At 36.3% G+C, this 23,717-nt stretch overlaps 1 protein-coding gene across 1 annotated transcript in view; it reads left to right on the forward strand.

The window, feature by feature from the left end:
• The first annotated feature begins 977 nt into the window (after positions 1-977).
• Positions 978-23,717, forward strand: part of sema4ba (sema domain, immunoglobulin domain (Ig), transmembrane domain (TM) and short cytoplasmic domain, (semaphorin) 4Ba) — an 80,796-nt gene continuing 58,056 nt past the window's right edge. The window contains exon 1 of the mRNA XM_073850620.1: positions 978-1,130. The gene's annotated coding sequence lies outside the window, so the exon portion shown is untranslated. The remainder of the gene's footprint in view (positions 1,131-23,717) is intronic.

Here is a 23,717-nt window from a genome sequence, read left to right on the forward strand (position 1 = left end):
AATTGTTTTTAAACATATTTTTCATAATAATTATAATAAGTTAAATATACTACTACTACTACTACTACTACTACTACTACTACTACTACTAATAATAATAATAATAATAATAATAATAATAATAATAATTATTATTATTATTATTATTATTATTATTATTATTATTATTATTAACACTGAGCGGGTCCTTAAAATATTTTGGATAGTCGTTGATCAAGTTATTACTTTTAAATGTAGTTCTTCCATCATTAATAATGGTAATAACAATAATAATAATAATTTAATAAAAAAATGTATTTATTATTTATTTATTTGTTCACATTCATGATTTATTTAATTATTATTTAAAATATTAATAAAATTAAAATGTATTTTATAATATAAAAAAATCATAATACGTTTATTATTATTATTTTTATTATTATTATTATTATTATTATTATTATTATTATTATTATTATCATTATTATTATCAATCATCAACATTGAGCGGGTTCATAAAATAATGTGCATAGCACTTGATCAAGTTATTACTTTTAAATGTAGTCCTTCTATCGTATCATAATAATAATAATAATAATAATAATAATAATAATAATGTGCCCCTTAAAATATTTAGGATATCACTCGATCATGTTTCCCAAAGTTCTTACATTTTTACAATTATTTCCCCAAACCCTGAATATTTGGTTACTTTATTTTACTGTAATGTTCGTAAGTCTAAAGCTGAGATTCAAGTTTAAGTAATTACTAAAACTGAAACTAAAGGTTAGCAAGAAATCTTGTGATTTCCTCTCACTGTTTGTAATGATTATCAAGGGCTCTCTCTCTGTCTCTCTCTGTCTCTCTCTCTCTCTGCTTCTCTTACTATGTGAGCTTGAGGGGAGGAGCAGTGATTAAGCCAGAGGGAGGTTTTACTACACCAGCGTGTCAGATACACATTCAGTCACAGCAGCAGACAGAGCATGAGTGTGAGCGCTGTACCACCGATCCCACATCCAGACCTATAAACAGCTGATACTGGCAGTCTCTCAAAGCTGGATCTACTGACAATCCTTAAGGACTTTGATTTCCATTGGGATTTCTTGTTTCCTGTGAGGAACGAATTGGAAACCTGTGCCTGAAAGAGAGTAAGTGCTCAGCGCTGCTTGCTTCAGTGGCTTTAACTGGTTGCTGTTAATGATTGATTCGTGTCTGCAGGAGTGTTTGGTTAGTGTGCAAACGAAAGGGTTTTATAAGGCTGCACGGGGGTTTGTTATTGCAAGGGGCTGCTGGGACGGGAGGGATGGAGGGGGGGGAGGGTGTGTGCTGACACAAGACAATCCCTCTACTGTAAGACCTTATCTGCAAGGTGATAGCCGGTCGTAGCGGATCACGGGACAGCGAGCTCAGTCTGCTTCTGTTTGCCTCAAGTGCCTCAGTTTGTTTGGGTTTGGTTTCAAACGATCAGTTTTGCAGGGTGTGTTGCAGTTTGGGTTGGCCGGTGCGTATGAGCTCTTTGGCTGCTTGACTTGGAGAAGCTTAAAGCTCTGTCTCTTGATCTGTGGAGTTTAGTATCTTTGCGCACACTCTCTCTGCCAGCAGACGGGAGCGTATGTGGCAGGCAGTGGAGGAACTTTCCATGAACTCTAGATGGGGCTTTGCAAGTGAAGGGAAAATTGGAAAGTGAGAAGTGTGAGGTTCTCCATTAGAAGATCATATGATTTTGGCATCTTTGGAGATCTGGGATTGGGGTCAAGGGCAGGGGTGGACACTGCAGGTGTTTGTCAGAAACATAAACTTCTGCTTGTTTTGCACTGTTAGTCATCCATAGATTAGTGACTATTAATGCATTACCAGTCAAAGCCTCCCACAGATGTAAATATGAAATCAATTCAGTGACGTGGGTTGGTTTTCTTAGTAAATAGCATTTGGAATATTAGGGTGGAAAACTGCATGGTGTTCTTGAAATAAAGGTATAGTTCACCTAAAAATTAAAATAAGCCCATGATTTACTCACCCTTAAGCCATCCTAGGTATATATGAATTTCTTCTTTCAGACAAATACAACTGGAGTTATATTAAAAATATATAAATATAAATCAAGCTTTATAATGGCAGTGAATGGGTGTTGAGGTTTTGAAGTCCGATAAAGTACAGTCGTGGCCAAAAGTTTTGAGAATGACACAAATATTAGTTTTCACAAAGTTTGCTGCTAAACTGCTTTTAGATCTTTGTTTCAGTTGTTTCTGTGATGTACTGAAATATAATTACAAGCACTTCATATGTTTCAAAGGCTTTTATCAACAATTACATGACATTTATGCAAAGAGTCAGTATTTGCAGTGTTGGCCCTTCTTTTTCAGGACCTCTGCAGTGCCGCCCTGGGCATGCTCTCAATCAACTTCTGGGCCAGATCCTGACTGATAGCAACCCATTCTTTCATAATCACTTCTTGGAGTTTGTCAGAATTGTCAGAAGGGTTTTTGTTTGTCCACCCGCCTCTTGAGGATTGACCACAAGTTCTCAATGGGATTAAGATCTGGGGAGTTTCCAGGCCATGGACCCAAAATTTCAACGTTTTGGTCTCCGAGCCACTTAGTTATTACTTTTGCCTTATGGCACGGTGCTCCATCGTGCTGGAAAATGCATTGTTCTTCACCAAACTGTTGTTGGATTGTTGGAAGAATTTGCTGTTGGAGGGTGTTTTGGTACCTTTCTTTATTCATGGCTGTGTTTTTGGGCAAAATTGTGAGTGAGCCCACTCCCTTGGATGAGAAGCAACCCCACACATGAATGGTCTCAGGATGCTTTACTGTTGGCATGACACAGGACTGATGGTAGCGCTCACCTTTTCTTCTCCGGACAAGCCTTTTTCCAGATGCCCCAAACAATCGGAAAGAGGCTTCATCGGAGAATATGACTTTGCCCCAGTCCTCAGCAGTCCATTCGCCATACTTTTTGCAGAAGATCAATCTGTCCCTGATGTTTTTTTTTTTTTGGAGAGAAGTGGCTTCTTTGCTGCCCTTCTTGACACCAGGCCATCTTCCAAAAGTCTTGGCCTCACTGTGCGTTCAGATGCGCTCACACCTGCCTGCTGCCATTCCTGAGCAACCTCTGCACTGGTGGCACTCCGATCCCGCAGCTGAATCCTCTTTAGGAGACGATCCTGGCGCTTGCTGGACTTTCTTGAACACCCTGAAGCCTTTTTAACAAGAACTGAACCTCTTTCCTTATAGTTCTTGATGATCCTATAAATTTTTGATTTAGGTGCAATCTTAGTAGCCAGCCACAATATCCTTGCCTGTAAAGAAGGACTATGCAATTCATCTGATCACTCTTCATAACATTCTGGAGTATATGCAAATTGCTATTATAAAAACTTAAGCAGCAACTTTTCCAATTTCCAATATTTATGTAATTCTCAAAACTTTTGGCCACGACTGTAGATCCATCCATCATAAAAAGTGCTGCGCACAGCTTGAGAGGTTAATAAAGGCCTTCTGAAGTGAATCGATGCATTTTTGTAGGAAAAACTTAAATTGCCCTATGATTTATTCACCCTCAAACCATCCTACAGATCTGGCCATTTAAAATGCGCACGGGAAGTAAAGTGGTCTCGCGTGACGCCGGTGTATTCTGAGGGATCTCAGAAAATACATTGACACAGGAAAGACATGATCAGTAGGGGGCAGTCATGTAACGCACTGAACTGAAGCGGCAGCAAAGATCTCTGAAAGCTAAAAGACTTGTTTGTACAGTGACCTGGAGGGGACACCTTCGGTTCACTTATGTTTGTCGTGGCCATGACATATAAACTCGTGGGAAGGTCATATTACTGTATTGTCATTGAGATATTAATTCGTGGGAACGTCATATTAACTCATGGGAACGTCATATTATGTCATGGCCACGAGATCATTTTATCGAGGTAACGACATCCTTATGTTTAATGCATAAACAAACCTGCGTGACCATAACCCAGGATTATCAGAGATAGGTTTATTAATATTTTATTTTGAGTTAAGAAATGATTATATTAATTGTTATAGAAATTAATACAATATTAAGTTATTAAGTTATTAGGTGCATATGAGTTTCTTCTTTCAGATGAATACAATTGAAGTTATATTTAAAAAATGTTCTGGCTCTTCCAAGCTTTATAATGGCGGTGAATGGGTGTTGAGATCTTGAAGTCCAATAAAGTGCATCCATCCAGCTCGAGAGGTTAATAAAGGCCTTCTGAAGTGAATTTTAGTTTATGCTGACTGTCGTGCATGCGTTCATGAGAGAGTGGCGTTCCAGTGGATGATGTAGAGCGTAGGTGAACGTGGTGACGAATGTAGAAGTGACAAATTAGAAGTACAAAATGAGGATTTGTAAAGAAAATGTCGGAGGGTTTCAATATAAGCCAAGAGGAGACTGGTTTTCCTTAGCTGCAAACAAAATGTGGTTCTTGTGAGACTAGCATATTCTTTCACTACGCCACCATGAAAAGCCACGCTCTTGTGAACACGCATACCAGAAGTAAAAACCCAAAGTACCAAGTAAATATGAAACCATTTCAGTGAAATATGGCCTTTTTTGACAAATGTGGGTTGGTTTTCTTAGTAAACAGCATTTAGAATGGAATATTAGGGTGAAAAACTACATGGTGCTCTTAAATTAAATAGATAAAAAATAATAAATTACCAGCTGATTTACTCAACCTCAAGACACCCTAGGTGTATATGACTTTCTTCTTTCAAACGAATACAACTGGAGTTATATTTAAAAAAATCTGGCTCTTCCAAGCTTTATAATGCCGGTGAATGGGTGTTGAGATTTTGAAGCCCGATAAAGTGCATCCATTCATCATAGAAAGTGCTCGACACAGCTCAAGAGGTTAACAAAAGCCTTCTGAAGTTTTAAATATGGATATTTTTCTTACACAAACACATCAGTTCATGTCAGAAGGTCTTTATTAAGCTTCCGGAGCCATGTGAAGCAATTTTTATGATGGACGGATGCACTTTATTGGACTTCAAAATCTCAAAACCCATTCACCACCATTATAAAACCTGGAAGAGCCAGGACAATTTTTAATATAACTCTGATTGTATTCTTCAGTCATAGATACCTAGAATGGTTTGAGGGTGAGTAAATCATGGAGTATTTTTTTTTTGTGTGTGAACTATCTCTTTAATTCAAGAGTTTTCCATTCTAAATGCTGTTTACTAAGAAAACCAACCCACACATGTCAGAAAAGACTATTTCAATAAAATGGTTTCATATTTACTTCTGTGGGAGTCTTTTACTGGCAATGCATTAATAGTCACTAGTCTATGGATGACTAACAGGGCATAACAAGCAAGAACTTCCGACAAACGGTGTTTCCAGTTTATTAGCTCCACTGTGTTGTGTGAAGCACTTTTTATGATGGATGGATGGACTTTATTGGACTTCAAAATCTCAACACCCATTTACTGCCATTATAAAAGGAATTGGAAAAAGACATTGGAAAAGACAAGACATTTTGTAATATAATATAAGAAGAATGTCATATACAGAAATTCACTTAGGTTTAGAAAATGTTCGGTTTGGTCTTTAATGTCATGTCCCCAGCATTGTTAGGGAGTTGGTCATGGATGACAATATTTGTATCCATGTGGGTATGTGCAATCAATGCAAATCTGCACATTAAGTTCATGTCCAATGAGAGATTTTCTTTTCTTTTTAGCCAGCAGCTTGTTGGACAGCTGCACATGTGAGATAACCACTCCAGTTAGAGAATTGAAGGGAACGGTAACAAACACTGCAATTTTAGCCATCTTCAAAGAGCTGTACGTTCATGCCATTTACACTGTAGACCTACTTCCCTCAAGACTTTGAGGGAATGGTAATTTTTGGAAAAGTTTTTGGAAAGTTTGGTGCGTGACAGAAGAGGTATAGAGGTGGAAAAGATGACATGAAAGAAGAGCACCAGGGAGTGAGGGATGATTGTACTGTTAGCCTTTCTCCTGTGTTTTTCTTTGGTCTGATCCATAAAGACAGCGGCTGGCAACAGGAGCCTTGACAATGGCCGGCTTGTGTGAAGCTGTCAGAAAGTGTTTGGCTAGTTGGTAAAAACTGGTACCTGTTATATCAATAGTCCACAGCCTGACTACAGCTCCTGTCACACACCAATACAACACCAATAAACTATTAGACAAGAAAGTCATGGAGTGCATTTGAATGGACATTTTGAAGTTACTTGGGCCTTCTGAAACATTGAGATATTTCAAAAACTGTTTAAACCATTTTTAAAGCTGGTATTCTTGTTCTCCTTACTTACTCTAGTTTTCTGGTTTGCTAGTCTTAGTTGGTTTCCCAGGCTGATTTCAGAGGGGTTTTGGACACTTTTCAGCTGGTCTGTCTATAAGACCAGTTGGCTGCTCGGCCAACTCTACTTAGCAAGGCTTGGAGATCAACTTAAAACATCTTAAAACCAGCATAAGCTGGTTTGCTAGTCTTAGTTGGCCTTTTAGACTGCTTTTTGCATGATTTTGGGCACTTTTCAGATGCTAAGGCTGGGTGATCATCTTAAGCTTGAATATGTTTAAAGACCATCTTATACAGGTTGAGAAACCATTTTAAACAAGCTACTGCCAGCTTGGAAAGAATATGAATATGACACAAAGAATAAAATGAACCTGTTGACTTTGTAGCAGCAGTCTGTTACATATTAGGTCAAGAGTAAAAGCAGGACAGATGCAGGCTGTATCTCTTTGTAGTATCTTTACCGAATATAAAGCTCTCCATTCTCAGGCCTCTATGCACCACCTGTTTCTCATCCCCAGTCATCAGATCCCAAGGCTATTTTTCCAGCTTTAGCTTTGATTTCTCATGCTTGGCTGGCTACTATATACCTGCCTCTGCATGTGTGTGTTAGTAAGAGATTCCTTAACTTGGATGGATTAAAGAACTGGGTCAGTTCTAGGTTCTGGTAGTAGAATCGAGGAATGTAAATAAGCACCAGTTTTATTTGCTCCTAGATTCTTCTGGCAGGAGCTCAAACTCTGCCAAGTGTTGCGACACAGCGTTGAGGCACAAACAGTATAACACACAAACACACAAACACAATCCATTTTCGGTTTCATTAACTTCTGACAGTTATACGTCTGTGTGACACTCCTCAACAATCTCCGCACAAATAAACATCTTGTGTACTTTGTTTTTTTCTTCTCTGCTTAACGTTTCATATAATTAAACTGTGCCGAGAATGCTGGGAATGCCTTAATAGAGCTGTATAAACTAAACTATTTGATTTCCTGGTCTTAGTTGGCCTTTCCAACTACGACTATTATTGTGCCACCCCTGCTGGAAAAAAACAACAACCAGTTTAAGGTGGTTTGCGTGTTGTGGCTGGTCTCTCAGCTTGGTCACAATGGTATTTTGGCTGGTTTTAGAAAGTTTTGTGCAATCTTTTTAATTTCACAGGTAAACTAGGTAAATGTCAGCTTAGCCAGGCTGAGAGACAATCTTTAACCAGATAAGACCCGCTTTATCCAGCTTATCACGCTGGTCTGTTGGCTGGTTTTTGCCAGCTTTACAGCTAAACTAAATACTCACTAAACATCAGCTCGGCTAGATTGGGAGACTATCTTAAACCAGCTAAGACAAGCAAAACATCTTAGGCTGGTTTTAGAATTAAAAATCTAGTCCTAAAAAGTATCTTAAATCAGACAACACTGGTTTTGTTTTATTTGGACCAGCAAACCATCTTAGGCTGGTTTAGGCATGTTTTTTAAGCATTGAGAGCTGTGTGATTATGCTATCCCTACTAAACTCTTAAACAGCCAAAGATGGTTTGCTGGTCTAAGTTGTCATACAAAACTTATTAAACCAGGCAACACTGGTGTTGATGGTCTTAGTTGGTCTCCCAGGCTGGTTTTAGAGGGTTCTGGGCAATATTCAGCTGGTCAGTCTATAAGACCAGTTGGCTGCTTAAGCCTAGTTCAGACTGCATGATTTTAGCCCCGATTTTGAGAGATTTCGCCGACAGGTTTTGAGAAATTGCCGACAAATGCCCGACATCACAGGCAAATCGGTGCTCGTTCACGTGAGTGACAATCACACAGTGTGAACTATCAAAGACGCGATCTGAGAGAATCGCCGACGTGTCGCCGACACCCGTGAGATATTTGGCATGCTAAATATCTGTACCTGTCGGCGATTCAAAATCATGCCGTGTGAAAGGTGATCTGACTGAAAATCACATCGGCGATTACCTACAGCCAATGAGACAGCAACATCCAGGCCAGCGGGAAGTTGGGGGAGGAGTTACGAAGGTATAGACCACAGTATCAGCAAGAATAGCTTCGGCTTCTTTTCTTTTCGCTGCAAATGAGTGCACATGCAATTTGTATGACAAGCTTGTTGCGGGCTACCTTTTTTTTTATAATAATAACAGTCTCATGTGTGAACTTGCACGCCTGACCTCGCGTTGTTTCCATGTCACTTCTCGCGTGTGTTTGGTTGTGAGACGTAGTTTGCGGACCGGGACAAAGTTGTCGGCGATTCGTCCTATTGTAAAGTCATGCAGTGTGAAACCCCCTGTCGGCGATCCGTCCTGCTGTGTAAACACAGCAGCGACAGAATGCTACCCCAGATAGTCATGCAGTGTGAAAACATCTGTGACGCGATTGCTTTGAAAATCGTGCAGTCTGAACTCGGCTTTAGCTAAACTAGTTAAACACCAGCTTGGCCAGACTGGAGACCATCATAAACTAGCTAAGACCAACAAACAAGCTTAGGCTGGTTTAGGATTTTTTTCCTTTTCTTTAATCATTGAGATCTGTGTAATTATCCTATCTCTCCAAAAATTTAAACCAGCCTAAAACCAGTTTTCTGGTTATAGTTGTCTTAGAAATGGACCTAAACCAGCCAACACTGGTTTTATTCTTTTTAGTCTCTCAGGCTGGTTTTAGAGAGGTTTTGGGCACAGTCTGAGGTTTAGCTGGTCAGTCTTTAAGACCATTTGGTTTCTCAGCTAAACTAGCTAAACACCAGTTTGACCAGACTGGAGACAATCTTAAACCAGCTATGTTTTTTCTAAAAAACATTGAGACCTGTGTGATTATGTTACCCCTACTAAACCAGCCTAAGATGGTTTACTGGTCTCAAGTGTCTTAAAAATCATCTTAAACCAGCCAAAACTGGTTTAGTTGGTCTCTCAGGCTGGTTTTAGAGAGGTTTTGGACACTATTTAGCTGGTCAGTCTTTAGGACCAGTTGGTTGCTTGGCAAAACTAGCTAAACCAGTTTGGCCAGTATGGTCTATCTTAAACCAGTTAAGACCATCAAATAAGTTTAGGCTGGTTTAGGCATGTTTTTTTTCTAAAAAGCATTGAGAGGTGTGAGATTATGCTGGATTAGGCATTTTGGCTTCCCAGACTGACTTTTGAGTGGTTTCAGGTTTTTTTTCAGCTAGTCAGGCTGGGTCCAGTTGGTCATTCAGCTAAACTAGCCAAACACCAGCTTGGCCAGGCTAAAAGAACTCGTTTAGTTTTTTTTTCAGCAGGGATAACATGTGTAGCCCATTGAAATAACTAATAAACGCATGATGTGTGGGTGACAGACAGTGGGAACAACAGTCAGATGCTCTGACAGGGTTCATGTAGTTGAATCTTGTAAAGTAAGCAGTACTTGAGGCCTGGGGGGAGAGCAGCCACTGTGTTTTTACTCACTGCTGGGAAGTCTTTAAACATGCGTCTTTAAGGGACGTCACAGACCTCCCCTCTGGTTTTTCCCAGTCATGCTTTCTCTCTCTTTATCCCAGGGGCCTTACGTGGGAACTGGTTCCAGAGCTGGAAATAGACCAAAAGTTTGTATTTGCCTGCTTGTCTGCTTAGTCCTTCTGACCCTGATGAGTTGGAAAGAAACAGAGAGGAATCCCGTCAGCAAAGGGGGCTTTTTGGCAAGACAGAATATTTGATTTTGTACCATACAAACTTTTGAATTTTTAATGGTCATTCACAGGGGCATCTATGTCTGTTTTCTTAATGTGCTGCCTGTCGCTGTCACACACACATACTTTGACACCTTCTGTCTCACACCTGTTCCTACTGCGTGTCTGCGTTTCATGTATTATGCAGGTCTATTTTAAACAGACCAGGACGTTGAAGCGTGTCCGTGACTCTTACACCAATGAGAATGTGGTATGTGTATATGTATGTGTGTGTGAATCACATGTGTATTAGTTTGCAAGTCCAGTTAAAATGGCATTCATTAGTTACCCCAGTTGATTAATGGACTTTAACCTAGTTGTAACACACTGACATACACAGACGGCCTGTGATCCGATATCTTCTTAGAGCATTCCAGATTGTGGCCTTTACTCCACTAATGGCTTCTCCGAGCCTCTCAAGCATACCTCACCCTGACCACGCAGAGATTCACACCACAACTGCTCTGCCCTCCTTCAGCAGGCCGCTTTTTATGCCACGCTACTTTTGTTTTTTTTTCTCCTGATACCTGATCTGAGCTGACAGGTTTATTTCGGAGATATTTAATGATTTAAAGCTGCTGTAACCTTGAAAATATGTATGAGAGAGGTGAGGGCTGCTTATCATGTGACATTGAGGGAGTGAAGAGATGTCCGGAGCTGTAGCAACTTCGGACGGCTGTGCGCTAAATTTTACACTGCATCAGATAACACTGCAAATATAGTAATTTCATTGATTCCGTGTCATCCAAGATGTTCATATCTTTCTTTCTTCAGTTGAAAAGAAATTAAGGTTTTTGAGGAAAACATTCCAGGACTTTTCTCCATGTAGTGGACTTTAGTGAGGATCAACAGGTTGAATGTCCAAATTGCAGTTTCAATACAGCTTCAAAAGACTCTACATGATCCTAGCCGAGAAATAAGGGTCTTATCTAGAGAAACGATTGATCATTTTCTAAAAAAATAAATAAATAAATTGTATACTTTTTAACCACAAATGCTCATCTTGCACTAACCAATGTGCATCCGTGACTTCACGCATTATGTAATCATGTTGGAAAGGTCACGCGTGGTTTCTCATTTTTCCTCCAACTTCAAAATCATCCGACATCATTGGTTTACCTTCTTTTTTAAAGGGCGTTTCACATTCTTTGCACATTTGCTTACTTACACCTACGTAAAAGTATATACTTTTTTTTTTTTTTTTTCAGAAAGTGACTAATCGTTTTGCTAGATAAGACCCTTATTCCTTGGCTGAAATCGTGTAGAGCCCTTTGAAACTGCATTGAAATGGCAATTTGGACCTTCAACCCGTTAGCTCCAACTGAAGTCCACTATATGGAGAAAAATCCTGGAATGTTTTCCTCAAAAACCTTTCTTTTCGACTGAAGAAAGAAAGCAATTGAACATCTTGGATGACACAGGGGTGAGTAAATTATCAGGAAACATTTATTCTGGGAAGTGAACTAATCCTTTAAAGTAAAGGTATGGCCACATTTTTCATTCGAAATCTGGACATTTCAGTAGGAATCCATGCAATGCGAGATTTCCCAGATTTACGTAATTATCTTTAAACTTTAAACCAGCCAAAACCAGTTTTCTGGTTATAGTTGTCTTAGAAATGGACCGAAACCAGCCAACACTGGTTTCATTGGTCTTAGTTGGTCTCTCAGACTGGTTTTAGAAGGGTTTTGGACACTATTTAGCTGGTCATTCTTTAAGACCAGTTGGTTGCTCAGCTAAACTAGCTAAACACCAGTTTGGCCAGACTGTAGACCATCTTAGACCAACAAATACGTTTAGGCTGTTTTTTTTTTTGTTTTTTTTGTTTTTTTCTACAAAGCATTGAGACATGTGCTTTTGTGCTATACTAAACCAACCTAATATGGTTTACTGGTCTCAAGTGTCTTAAAAATCATCTAAAACCAGCGAATACTGGTTTTGTTGGTCTTAGTTGGTCTCCCAGGCTCGTTTTAGAGGGGTTTTGGACACTTTTTAGCTGCCCAGTCTTTAAAGCGAAGGTATGGCATTTTCCATTCTTTAGCAATTTTTTTGTGGGCGAAATCTGGTCATTTCAATAGGAACCCATGCAATGTGAGATTTCCCAGATTTCCCCAGGCCGATTTCGCAACGGGTTCAAGTTGGGCACACGGATTTGCCACACTAACCAACAAAAAGCTTCTTGGTTTGAAAGTTATATCCGTGTAAGCTGTGCTTCATACATCTTTTTTTCCAAATTTTACTGCACTTGCACTAATGTGACTGATTATTGGGGGGAGGTGGTATGTTACAACTAACATAGTTTTTTTCATTCTCTCAGAATGCATTTGCATACTCCTATCCATCAAACGCTCCATCCCAGCTATTTGGAATCCTTTATACACTAACTTTCTGAATCATATGGTCAAAAAAGAGTTCAGTGATATCTGTAGTCCAGTTTGCCATAACAGCTACTCTCTATTTTTCTACCTATGCACATGCTTGTGTGTGTGTGTGTGTGTGTGTGTGTGTAACTGTACAGTATGTGAAGTGAAGCCAACTGGAACAATTTTCTTTAAACCAACAACGGCCTGAAAGCTTCCTGCGTGAAAAGTGCAGTACAGTCCAGGCAGCCCCAACTTGTGTTTGTATAGAAAGAGGGGAAGTGTGTGAGAAAGAGAGAAAGAAAGAAGTAGGATATGCTTGCTGTTTGAATGATTTATTAAAGTGGATCAAAGATGTGGCATGTTTATAGAGGCCGAGGTCCTGTACTTGTGCTTTACATGTCAACTAACAACTTCATTCATTCATTGCCACGATGAAGCATTTAGGCCTCTGCTATTATAAATTATATTATTATATATATTATAAAAGACCATGCCAACTATGCATCCATTCAGGTGTAGATCTTATTCCTCAGCTCTTTGTTCTTCCACCACTTCATTTTGTTCAAGTTTAGAAAAAAACGTCCCATTCTGGCTTTTCTAAATAATCAAAGTGTTGGTTGATGTTGTTTTCCAAATCCATTTTAAGTCTGAAAGACCTTTTTTTCTGCGTTTGAACTTTTTCTGCATCATCCACAGCTAGGAACTCAGTGCTGCTTCAAAGAGCTGTGGAGAGATGGGCCTTTATCCTGCTATCAAGACTGTAATATGTGTGAGATCAAAGCATACATATCAACTTATATGTCTAGCAGCTGAAAATGCCTCTCATGTCTGTCGAAAAAACATTCTGCTAAGATTTTAATTTCCCTTTTGATGCAGCATGTACTGCTGAAAAGGATTGGTTGTACTCATTCCAGCTTCATTTTGGCCTTGAATCAACAAAAAGGTCTTTATCACCTGATAATGATCCAAATTTGTCATGATTTTCAGATAACCTAGAAATGATTGTGATAAAACACTCGCTATGACTAGTCCTCAGAGCAATCTCAAAAACACATCAAGGTTTATGTCTTGTTCCTGGCATCAAGTGTTAGATATGGATCTTAATGATCAGTTGTTAGTTGGCACAAAAACACTAGATTCGCATGCCCATTGCACATAATTTCATTTTCATCTTCTGTATGATCAGCTCTGACCTGAATAACCTGAGCTGGGTGGTGCGATCACTATTGAGTTACAAACTCAGTCACACCTCCAGGTGAAACTAGACCATGTACTTCCAATACTTCCTTTCATAAGAGCCCCTCCTTTAGTATTTTGCTTCCTCCCACCCACTCCAAAATGAAAAGATGCTCATGAAAGGGGTTTCTTTAAAGCGGCTTTTAAAAGAGGTGGTGTTGGAACTTGTTGTTTCATACTAGATTAACTGGACTTTCGTCACGTCTCAACTTGAGCCTTGGTGTCCTTCTGAACAGCTACCCACTAATTAGAAATCAGTGTTTTGTAAATTGCCATCTGATGCACTGCACATTTCATCTGTAAATTTGGGTGTTGATAAAAGTTACCTCAATTCAGCCCAAGTATTAACAGGAGACCCAACTCACAGATGATTTTAATAAAGTTTCACTTTGAGTCAGCATATATAAATTTAGGCTTTATATATATTCAGATTTACTTCTATATATTTAGGCTTATAACTGTATATTAAGATGTACTTTTGTATACTCAGATTTACTTTATATATTCAGGCTTACTACTAGATATTCAGATTTACTTCTGTAAATTCAGGCTTATAACCATATATTGAGATGAAATGTACTTCTGTATATTTAGATTTGTATCTATATATTTAGGCTTATAACCGTATATTAAGATGTACTTTCGATTATTCAGATTTGTATCTATATATTCAGATTTACCTCTATATATTCAGATTTGTATCTATATATTCAGGTTTAACTCTATATATTCAGATTTGTATCTATATATTCAGATTTACCTCTGTATATTCAGATTTGTATCTATTTATTCAGATTTACTTCGATATATTCAGATTTGTATCTATTTATTCAGGCTTATAGCCATATATTAAGATGTACTTGCGTATATTCAGATTTGTATCTATATATTCAGATTTACTTCGATATATTCAGATTTGTATCTATTTATTCAGGCTTATAGTCATATATTAAGATGTACTTGTGTATATTCAGATTTGTATCTATATATTCAGATTTACTTGTATATATTCAGATTTGTATCTATATATTCAGGCTTATAGCCATATATTAAGATGTACTTTCGTATATTCAGATTTACCTCTATATATTCAGATTTGTATCTATATATTCAGGCTTATAACTGTATATTAAAATGTACTTCTGTATATTCAGATTTGTATCTATAGATTTAGATTTACTTCTATATATTTAAATTTTTATCTATATATTCAGATTTACAACTATATATTTAGATTTGTATCTATTAGGGATGCACCGATACGAATCGGCCGATCATGCTTGCGTGTTTTGTCAGTAAAGCCGGTTCTGTAATCAGCAGTAAATGCCATCAGGTGCGTGATTTCACTTTGAGCCGTATATACTACACACAGCCATTGTTTACCGACGAGCTGCGCAAATCAATGTTCATTATCAGTGTGAAAGTGCGCAGCTCGTCAGTGAACAACGGCTGTGTGTAGTATATACGGCTCAACGTGAAATCACGCACCTGATGGCATTTACCGCTGATTACAGAACCGGCTTTACTGACAAAACGCGCAAGTGATCGGCCGATACGGATCGGTGCATCCCTAGTATCTATGTATTCAGGCTTATAACCATATATTAAGATGCACTTCAGATTTGTATCTATATATTCAAGCTTATAACTATATATTCAGATGTAATTCTACATATTTTTTTATTTTATATAATTGCTTCCTGTTTGGGGCTTCATAATAGGAATATATATTAAATATATATTTTGTCTTTATAAAAAGTTTATTTTATATTAAATTTATTTTATATTAAATGAATTAAATGGAAAGTTTGTTTATTGTATATAAAATGAATTAAATGGAAAGACAAGATATATATATATATATATATATGATATAAAAGCAAACATTTAATATATTTTATCTTTACTAAACTGATACTTTATTAAAAATGAAAAATATATTTAAAGTTTTAATATAAATGACATTAAATCTAATTACCATAAATGATTATCAGTACATAAGTAATTATGAAAATATTAATAAAGATGTATTTAAGTCCTACTAAAGTTCTGCGAAATGAATTCAATATAAATTTTACTATAATAAACTATTATACATTTTCAATTTCAATTAACATGTGGTACGTGTTTGAAAATATTATATTCAATTCACACTTAAGTATATTATATTATTTTATTTCCATAATTTTAAAAGTGTGCTAAAGTGCACTTATTTTTCATACATTTTCAGTTTGCTTGCAAACATAACACAAACTTCTTTCCTCACACAGAAAAAAATGCAAATGATAGATTTTTCATGTGCCTATCATTATGCTAGTAGGCTGCCACTTTGATTGACATGACCCATGTCAGCCCTATTAATTATGGGTCAGCCCGTCCTCCAGGGTCACAGCCCGTCGTCTAGGACTCAAATGTGCGTGGAGTGGAATTTACTCGAAATATCTGAGTTGTAAGGGATTGTTTGGATCACAGGCATGATTGAGATGCCACAGCCAGGGTGACATTGCGCTCTTTAGCCCTAGAATGAGCGGTGTTTTATTGAGCCGCCTGCAATGAGATCACCCACCAGTCAGTGTTTGCACTGGGCAGACTAGCTGAGTGCTTTAGTTACGGCAGCGTAACAGCCCCAAATGACCCTCAGGTTTCTTTTGTAACAGCATGAGCACCGCATGAATAAATTCCCACCATGGGTGAATCAAGAGCTCCTGCTAATAGTCCAAGTGCTGATCCAATTGCAAAGTGCTGCTGATAGATTTTACATGCACGGTTTTGATGAAATATGAGGAAAATGCGCAAAGATTTAATCTCGGTAATGGGCATTTGAAGTTTGCTGTCTAAAAGCACAGAGTGCGTTTCATCTCATCGACAAGAGCTCTTGTCAGGCAGAGCGCGGACTGACTGCAGTGTTGGGACTCACAGCCATAGAAACGGATTGCCACAGTCTTTCTGCCTTGACTCTGTTGGTGGATGGTGTGATTGGCATACTGTCATGCATTCAATCGTTTGGATGCTTTTGGGTTGCTTCCAAGCAAACAGCGGTAATTAATGGTCATCAGTCTTTGCTTAACAGTAAAGGGTTTATCTGGATGCTTGTGAAGCCCACATAAAATGCTTTTTAGATTGACTATCAGCTATCAGATTCAGCAGAATGTGAAAATGTAGATCAGAGATGAGAGTGTGCTCTGCATGTAGGCAGTGCAGTCTATCACCATGACAGATAAAGGTCAAGATTCCATCTTAAGTGTTATTATTTTTTTTTTTTTATTAGTACTTATTTTAGTAATTTTTACTGTTTTTATTTGTATTTTATATATTCAGATATATGATTTGGGGTTTATGTGAACCCAAAAGTAGCCTAATTATGCAGAACTTTTATTTTATTTTTACTTTATCACATTTTATTTTTATACATGTTTCTTTATTTGATCATTTTACTACATTTAATCTAATTTTTAAAATATTTATTAGTCCTTTTTATTATTTTTATTTATATTGATATATGATTTGGGGTTTACATGAAATCAAAAGTAGCCTAATTATGCAGAACTTCCAGTTCATTTTATTAGTCCTTTTTATTATTTTTATTTTTATTTTTATTTTTTTTATTCAGATATATGATTTGGGTTTATGTGAACCCAAAAGTAGCCTAATTATTCAGCACTTTTATTTTAATTTAATTTAATTTAATTATAATTTATTTTATTTTATTTTATTTCATTTTATTTTAATTTATTACATTTTACTTTATTTTATATTTTTACTACATTTATTTTATTTTATTAGTATTTATTTTATTAGTTCTTTTTATTATTTTTATTTGTAGTTTATATTTTCAGATATATGATTTTGGGTTTATGTTTTTAACTCAAAAGTACTGTTTTACTTATTTATTTATTTATTTATTTATTTATTTTCTATCTTATTTAGTTATTACATTTTCCTTTACTTTATAATTTTACTTTTATTTTAATTTATTAGTACTTTATTATTTTATTCATCCTTTTTGTAACTTTTTTTGTATGTTATATTTTCATTTTATTGTATTACATTTTATTTTAATTTATTACATTTTATTTTATTTATATTTTACTAATTTGTTCATTTTGTTTTATTAGTATTTATTTTATTATTTTATTAGTCCTTTTTATTATTTTTATTTGTATTTTATATATTTAGATTTATGATTTTGGGGTTATGTGAACTCAAAATTATTTGAAAATTATTTTTAATTATGCAGGACTTTATTTTATATATATATATATATATATATATATATATATATATATATATATATATATATTAAATATATATATATATGTGTGTGTATATATATATATATTTTTTTTTCATTTATTACATTTTTATTTATTTTATAATTTTACTATACTATACTACTTTACTATACTATTTTTTTTTTATTACATCTTGTTACTTATTGTTGTGATTGATTCATAAATCACAACAATAAGTACTAAAATCACGAGCCTAATTATAGAGGACTTCCAAGTTTAATTACATTTTAATACATTTTATTATTTATTGCTGTGATTGATTCGTTTTACATTTTTAATTGAATAGTTGTAAATATTTTTCTTTAATTTTAGTGCTTTTTATTATTTTTTATATTCAAACGCATGTTTTAGGTTCCAGTTGAACCTGAAAGTAGCCTAATTCTACAGGGATTCCGGAATTCTATTTAATTTATTTAATGTGGTTTTTGCCACAGCTAAATTGACCCCTATTGTAACATTACTATACTGTTCAGCAGTATTTTGAGTATATCATCATGAAGTTTTGAAAAATATCTGTGCAACTATCATTTTCATCCTCAGACAGTGCATCTCAGGATACATTCATGTTTGGGTTCCATTCTCTCAACACCATATTGATCCAATCGTGCCATGCCGTTGTGCAATATGAAGTATTGATTATGTAGAGGGGTATCATGTTGCAACGATAAAGTATAAATAAACCACTTGCTGCATTTCTAGTGTATGGACACTGGACCAGCTTCACCAAGCAAAAAAAATTATTAAAGTAGATGTTTCTTTTAATGATTTGTTTAGCATTTATAATACGCCTTTGTGTTTTGCAGAGGGATAACGATGAAACCATAACAAACATGTTGAATATGAAGAGCCAGTAGGGCCATTAACAGCAAGGTCTTGAGTAGCTGCGGCTTTTAACGCCCACTTGCTGAGAGACGCGTCCGTGCACGAAGACGCCCTCTGATTCTTGAATGACCAATCAAGCTCACGACTGCGACTAGCACTAATACTATAAAAGTGATATCAGAAAGAGTTTGTACTGGCGGCTATGGAGTAAGAGCTCCATCTGTTAGCAGGGTTCAGGAGGCGGCACTGGCAGGAATCTGTCTTGCTGTGAAAGACAGTTTGAGCGATGGGAGAGATATTGACGACCATTAGGAGGGGCCGAGTGCTCTGAAGGCCCTGTGCTATTGGCCCTTTGATGTGATTGATGGCTGTAGCACACTTACCAGCACCCTAAACATCTGTCTTATGCACGTTAAGTCCCAGGAATGCAGGCATTTTCTCCATGCTGCACCATCTATAGCAGAAAACAGAGAATAAAAGGAATCCACCATCAGGCTTTGTGAATCATCATTTGTAGGTTTGTAGCTACAAAGAAGTTACAAAGTGTGGGATAAAAGGAAGGAATAAATTACAAATCGTTTGGATGATCAAGCATGCGAAAAGAACTTGTTCTGAAAATGAATCACAGCATAAAAGAAAATAAGATTATGTTTTTAAATGGATTATTTTCTTTGAAAACAGAATGTGTCTGAATGATCGGATTAGGCTTTTTCTTGATTTAATTAACTACAGTTGAGATCAAACGTTTACATACACCTTGCAGAATCTGCAAAATGTAAATTATTTTACCAAAATAAGAAGGATCATACAAAATGCATGTAGTTCACAAGAGAAAATAATATTTGAATTTATAAATATGACCCCATTCAAAAGTTTATATACACTTAATTCTTAATACTGTGTTGTTACCTGAATGATCTACAAATGTGTTGTTGTTTTTTTGTTGTTTTTTTGTTTAGTGATAGTTGTTCATAAGTCCCTTGTTTGCCCTGAACAGTTCAGGCATTTTTGTGTAATTAAACCTTTCCAACAATGACTGTATGATTTTGAGATCCATCTTTTTACACTGATGACAACTGAGGGACTCATATGCAACTATTACAGAAGGTTCAAATGCTCACTGATGCTCCAGAAGGAGAAATGCTGCATTAAAAGCCGGGGGTGAAAACTTTTGAACATAATAAATATGTGTACATTTTTCTTATTTTGCCTAAATATCATATTTTTTCATTAAGTACTGCCCTTCAGAAGCTACAGAAGATACTTACATGTTTCCCAGAAGAGAAAATAAGTTAAATTTATAAGTTAAATAAGTTAAAAAGTTTTCACCCCCGGCTCTTAATGCAATGTATTTCCTTCTGGAGCCTCAGTGAGCTTTTGAATTCTGTAATAGTTGCATATGAGTCCCTCAGTTGTCCTCAGTGTGAAAAGATGGATCTCAAAATCATACAGTCATTGTTGGAAAGTGTTCAAATACACAAAAATACTGAAAAACCAAAGAATTTGTGGGACCTGAAGGGTTTTTCTGAAGAACAGTAGGCTTTTGTGAAGATTGCGTAAACTTTTAAACAGGGTTAATTTTATAAATTCAACTATTATTTTCTCTTTTGGACTACATGTAAACATCTTTTATGTGAAATATCTTATTCAGGTCAGCACTAAACAGAAAAATAACATGCATTTTCTATGATCCCTATTATTTAAAAAAAAAAAAATTAACATGTTGCAGATTCTGCAAGGTGTATGTAAACTTTTGATCTCAACTGTATATTCTGAAGCCTCTACTTTGTCTTTTTGAATATTAGCATGGAAATATCAGAAAAAAGTATTTAAGATATTAGCCTAAAAATATAACTATTATAGTAGTGCCAGCAGCTCAGGCATAACAGGAAGCAGAAGTAGCACAGAACTTTGTAGTTTTGCTCTTATCAACACTCAGGCCAATATTACCAGCACTGTAAATGCATAAAATCAGATGGTAAGATAATGGCGAACAATTGGAAACATTTAGAAATGGAAGTAAAGTGGTAAAGCAGGCCATGACCTACTTTCAAAACCAGACTACTTTTATGGAGCTCTTCACCTGTGTCACGCAAACGTCACTCCATGTGTTTGGATTCGGGCTTAACATTTAAAACAGCTGGCTGGAAACCTTTGTAAGTCTGTGGATATCACAGACCTGGAAAATGTCTATGCCTGCCTTAAATCAAATTTAAATATGCTTGGTTTTTCATTCTTTCAATATTATTCACTAGAATATATTTAGTATAGTATGTAGTGTTTTTTAATCAAATGTAAATTTATGTCCAAGTCACATTTTCTTGGTTAAACAAACATTACTTACCCTATCAGAAAAGTGTGAAGGTCAAGGTAAATTTAACTTATTTGTACGTATTTTCTGTAGCTTCTGAAGGGCAGGACTAAAGATAAAAATATGATATTTAGGCAAAATAAGAAGAAATATACACATCTTCATTCTATTCAAACGGATCTTAATGCATTGTGTTTCCTTCTGAAACATCAGTGAGCATTTAAACCTTCTGTTATAGTTGCATATGAGTCCCTCAGTTGTCCTCAGTGTGAAAAGATGGACCTCAAAATCATACAGTCATTGTTGGAAAGGGTTTAAATACACAAAAATGCAGAAAAACCAAAGAGTTTGTGGGACCTGGATGATTTTTCTGAAGAACAGCATTCAGGACATCAAGGGACTTAAGAAAAACTATCACTAAACAAACAAAAAAAAAAAAAAAAAACGTATGAAGAATCAAGTGTATGTAAACTTTTAAATAGGTACATTTTTATAAATTCAACTAGGATTTTTTTTCTTCAGGTCAGTACTAAATATAAAATAACATGCATTTTGTATGATCCCTCTTATTTTGCTAAAATAATTGCCATTTTGCAGATTCTGCAAGGTGTATGTACACTTTTGACCTCGACTGTACAGTATAAGTGTATTCCAGGACTGCAGGGTACTGGCATTCTTCCAGACTGCTTTGTGTATAATTATACTGGGATTCCTGGAGGATCTAAAGCCAAAACTTTCTCCAGTCCCCTGATAGCCACTGCATGAAACCCACAAGTCATATCTATGCATTATATAGCAAACAGCATACAGAAAATAGGCTGACAGCTACATGGCCTAACTGTCAGAACTTTATTAGTGAACGGCTCTGTAATTGCCAAGCACGCTATTGCCTCTGTTGATGTTAGGCTACAAGAAAATGAACTGCCTCAACAGAACATCATTACTGGAGCACGGGGTTTAGCATGAGACCTCTGAGCACTTATCTTGTCCCTGCAATGCTTTTAAAATGCCGCTGACACAGTAATTGCGCAAATGCATTTCAGCGAGTTTGCCCGGTATGGAACTGAGATTCTCTGAAGACACAGATGTTTGACTTTTCTAACAGCTGTTTGATATTTAGAGCAGTATCCATCCATCCATCCATCCATCCATCCATCCATCCATCCATCCATCCAGACTGAGCAGCAATGCAGCTGCGTTTGGTTTTTCAGACAGCCACTGTTTAAAACAGCCCAGCTGGCATGAGAAACCTCTATAGAGCCTATTGGAGGTAAAAACAGTTGACCTTTAATTAACAGAAGGCAGGTTTCATTTTGTTTCTGTTTGTAAGGATGCATGTGTGAAACCTAAAACGGAGCATCTCCTAGTAACAGTCATTGCTTTTTTAGAAATAATAATTTGAGCTGATATCTTCAGACGGAATCTCCTCGAATCCCATTGTAGTTGCACAGCTGTAATCAATGTAATGAAATCCTGCGCAGTGTAAGTATCAAAGCAAATGTCGGCATGCATTATTTACTTGAGTAATTACAGAGTATCACTTATGCCAGCTGCTCCAGCACAGAATGAACAGTCGTTGTTCATAAAATAAACATAATGAGATTTCTTCTTAGAAAAACACAGTGCTTTAAATAATGTAAAGGAGGCCCATTTTGCATCTTCATTTTAGTGAAATATACTTAGATATGTCTGAAAACTGATTGGTGACTTTGTAGTGAACATTTGGCAACCCCAGGAGACTCTAATTGTATTGATAGATACAGTAGATTAGATTACACCAATATAGAAATATACAAGCCAAGTCTTGGCTTAAGACTCCTCTTCCTTTTGTATTTTCTATTTGAGGATGACATTCTATGCATCATGTCTCCGATGACCCAGTGCTGAATAGATAAACTAAAGATGAGGCATAGATATTCCCTTTGCTCAAACGGGACTGTGAGAAAGAGAGAGCTCCTCATGGATTAAGGCCACTTCCAGAAAATCATGGCGGTTACTTCCCCTAAGGATGATCCACTTACAGCAATATTTGAAAAAGAGCGGTCAACTAATAAGTGTCCACTCGTGTACATTTTAGGATTTTTTTTTTAAGAATCAATTTTGTTTATTTTATACTGGATAATATGGCATTCAATCATTAAATCTTTTGTTAATTATTATGACTTTTAGTAGTTGATAATTAATATAACAGGCCACTAATAGTAGCTATCAAATCTCCTTAGTTGTTCTTTCTTTCTTTCTTTCTTTCTTTCTTTCTTTCTTTCTTTTTTCTTGTATGAGAGATCTATTTATTTAGGCCAGATGTATATGTGAAACTTTTTTCAAATTTTTTTAAGGATATGAATACCACATTGCTTATTTTTCTAGCAATATCTGGCAACACAGGATATAAATGCCATTGTATTAATGTGTTATTGTACTGTCAGACATGATTTTTTTTTTTCCGTAAGTGAAAGTAGGGTTACAGAGATAAAATGACACACACACACTAGGGGTGGGCGATATGACCTAAAATTAATATCACGGTATTTTTCATCTTTTGAACGGTGACGGTATAATATCACGGTATTATGTTCCTGGTCTTGATCAGAAGATCACAAATATTGTCTCTGTTCTAGAGCGATACTCTCAGAGCCCTTTCTGTCTGAGAGTGCCACCTTTCAACTACCTTCTGGCCATTGAAACGGTCCAACTCAGGCCCTTCAATGCTGACAAATAAGAGTTGGTGGAGTGAATCCACTGAGATGT

This window comes from Garra rufa, chromosome 11 (assembly GCF_049309525.1).
Source record: "Garra rufa chromosome 11, GarRuf1.0, whole genome shotgun sequence".
NCBI classification, from domain to species: Eukaryota; Metazoa; Chordata; class Actinopteri; order Cypriniformes; family Cyprinidae; genus Garra; species Garra rufa.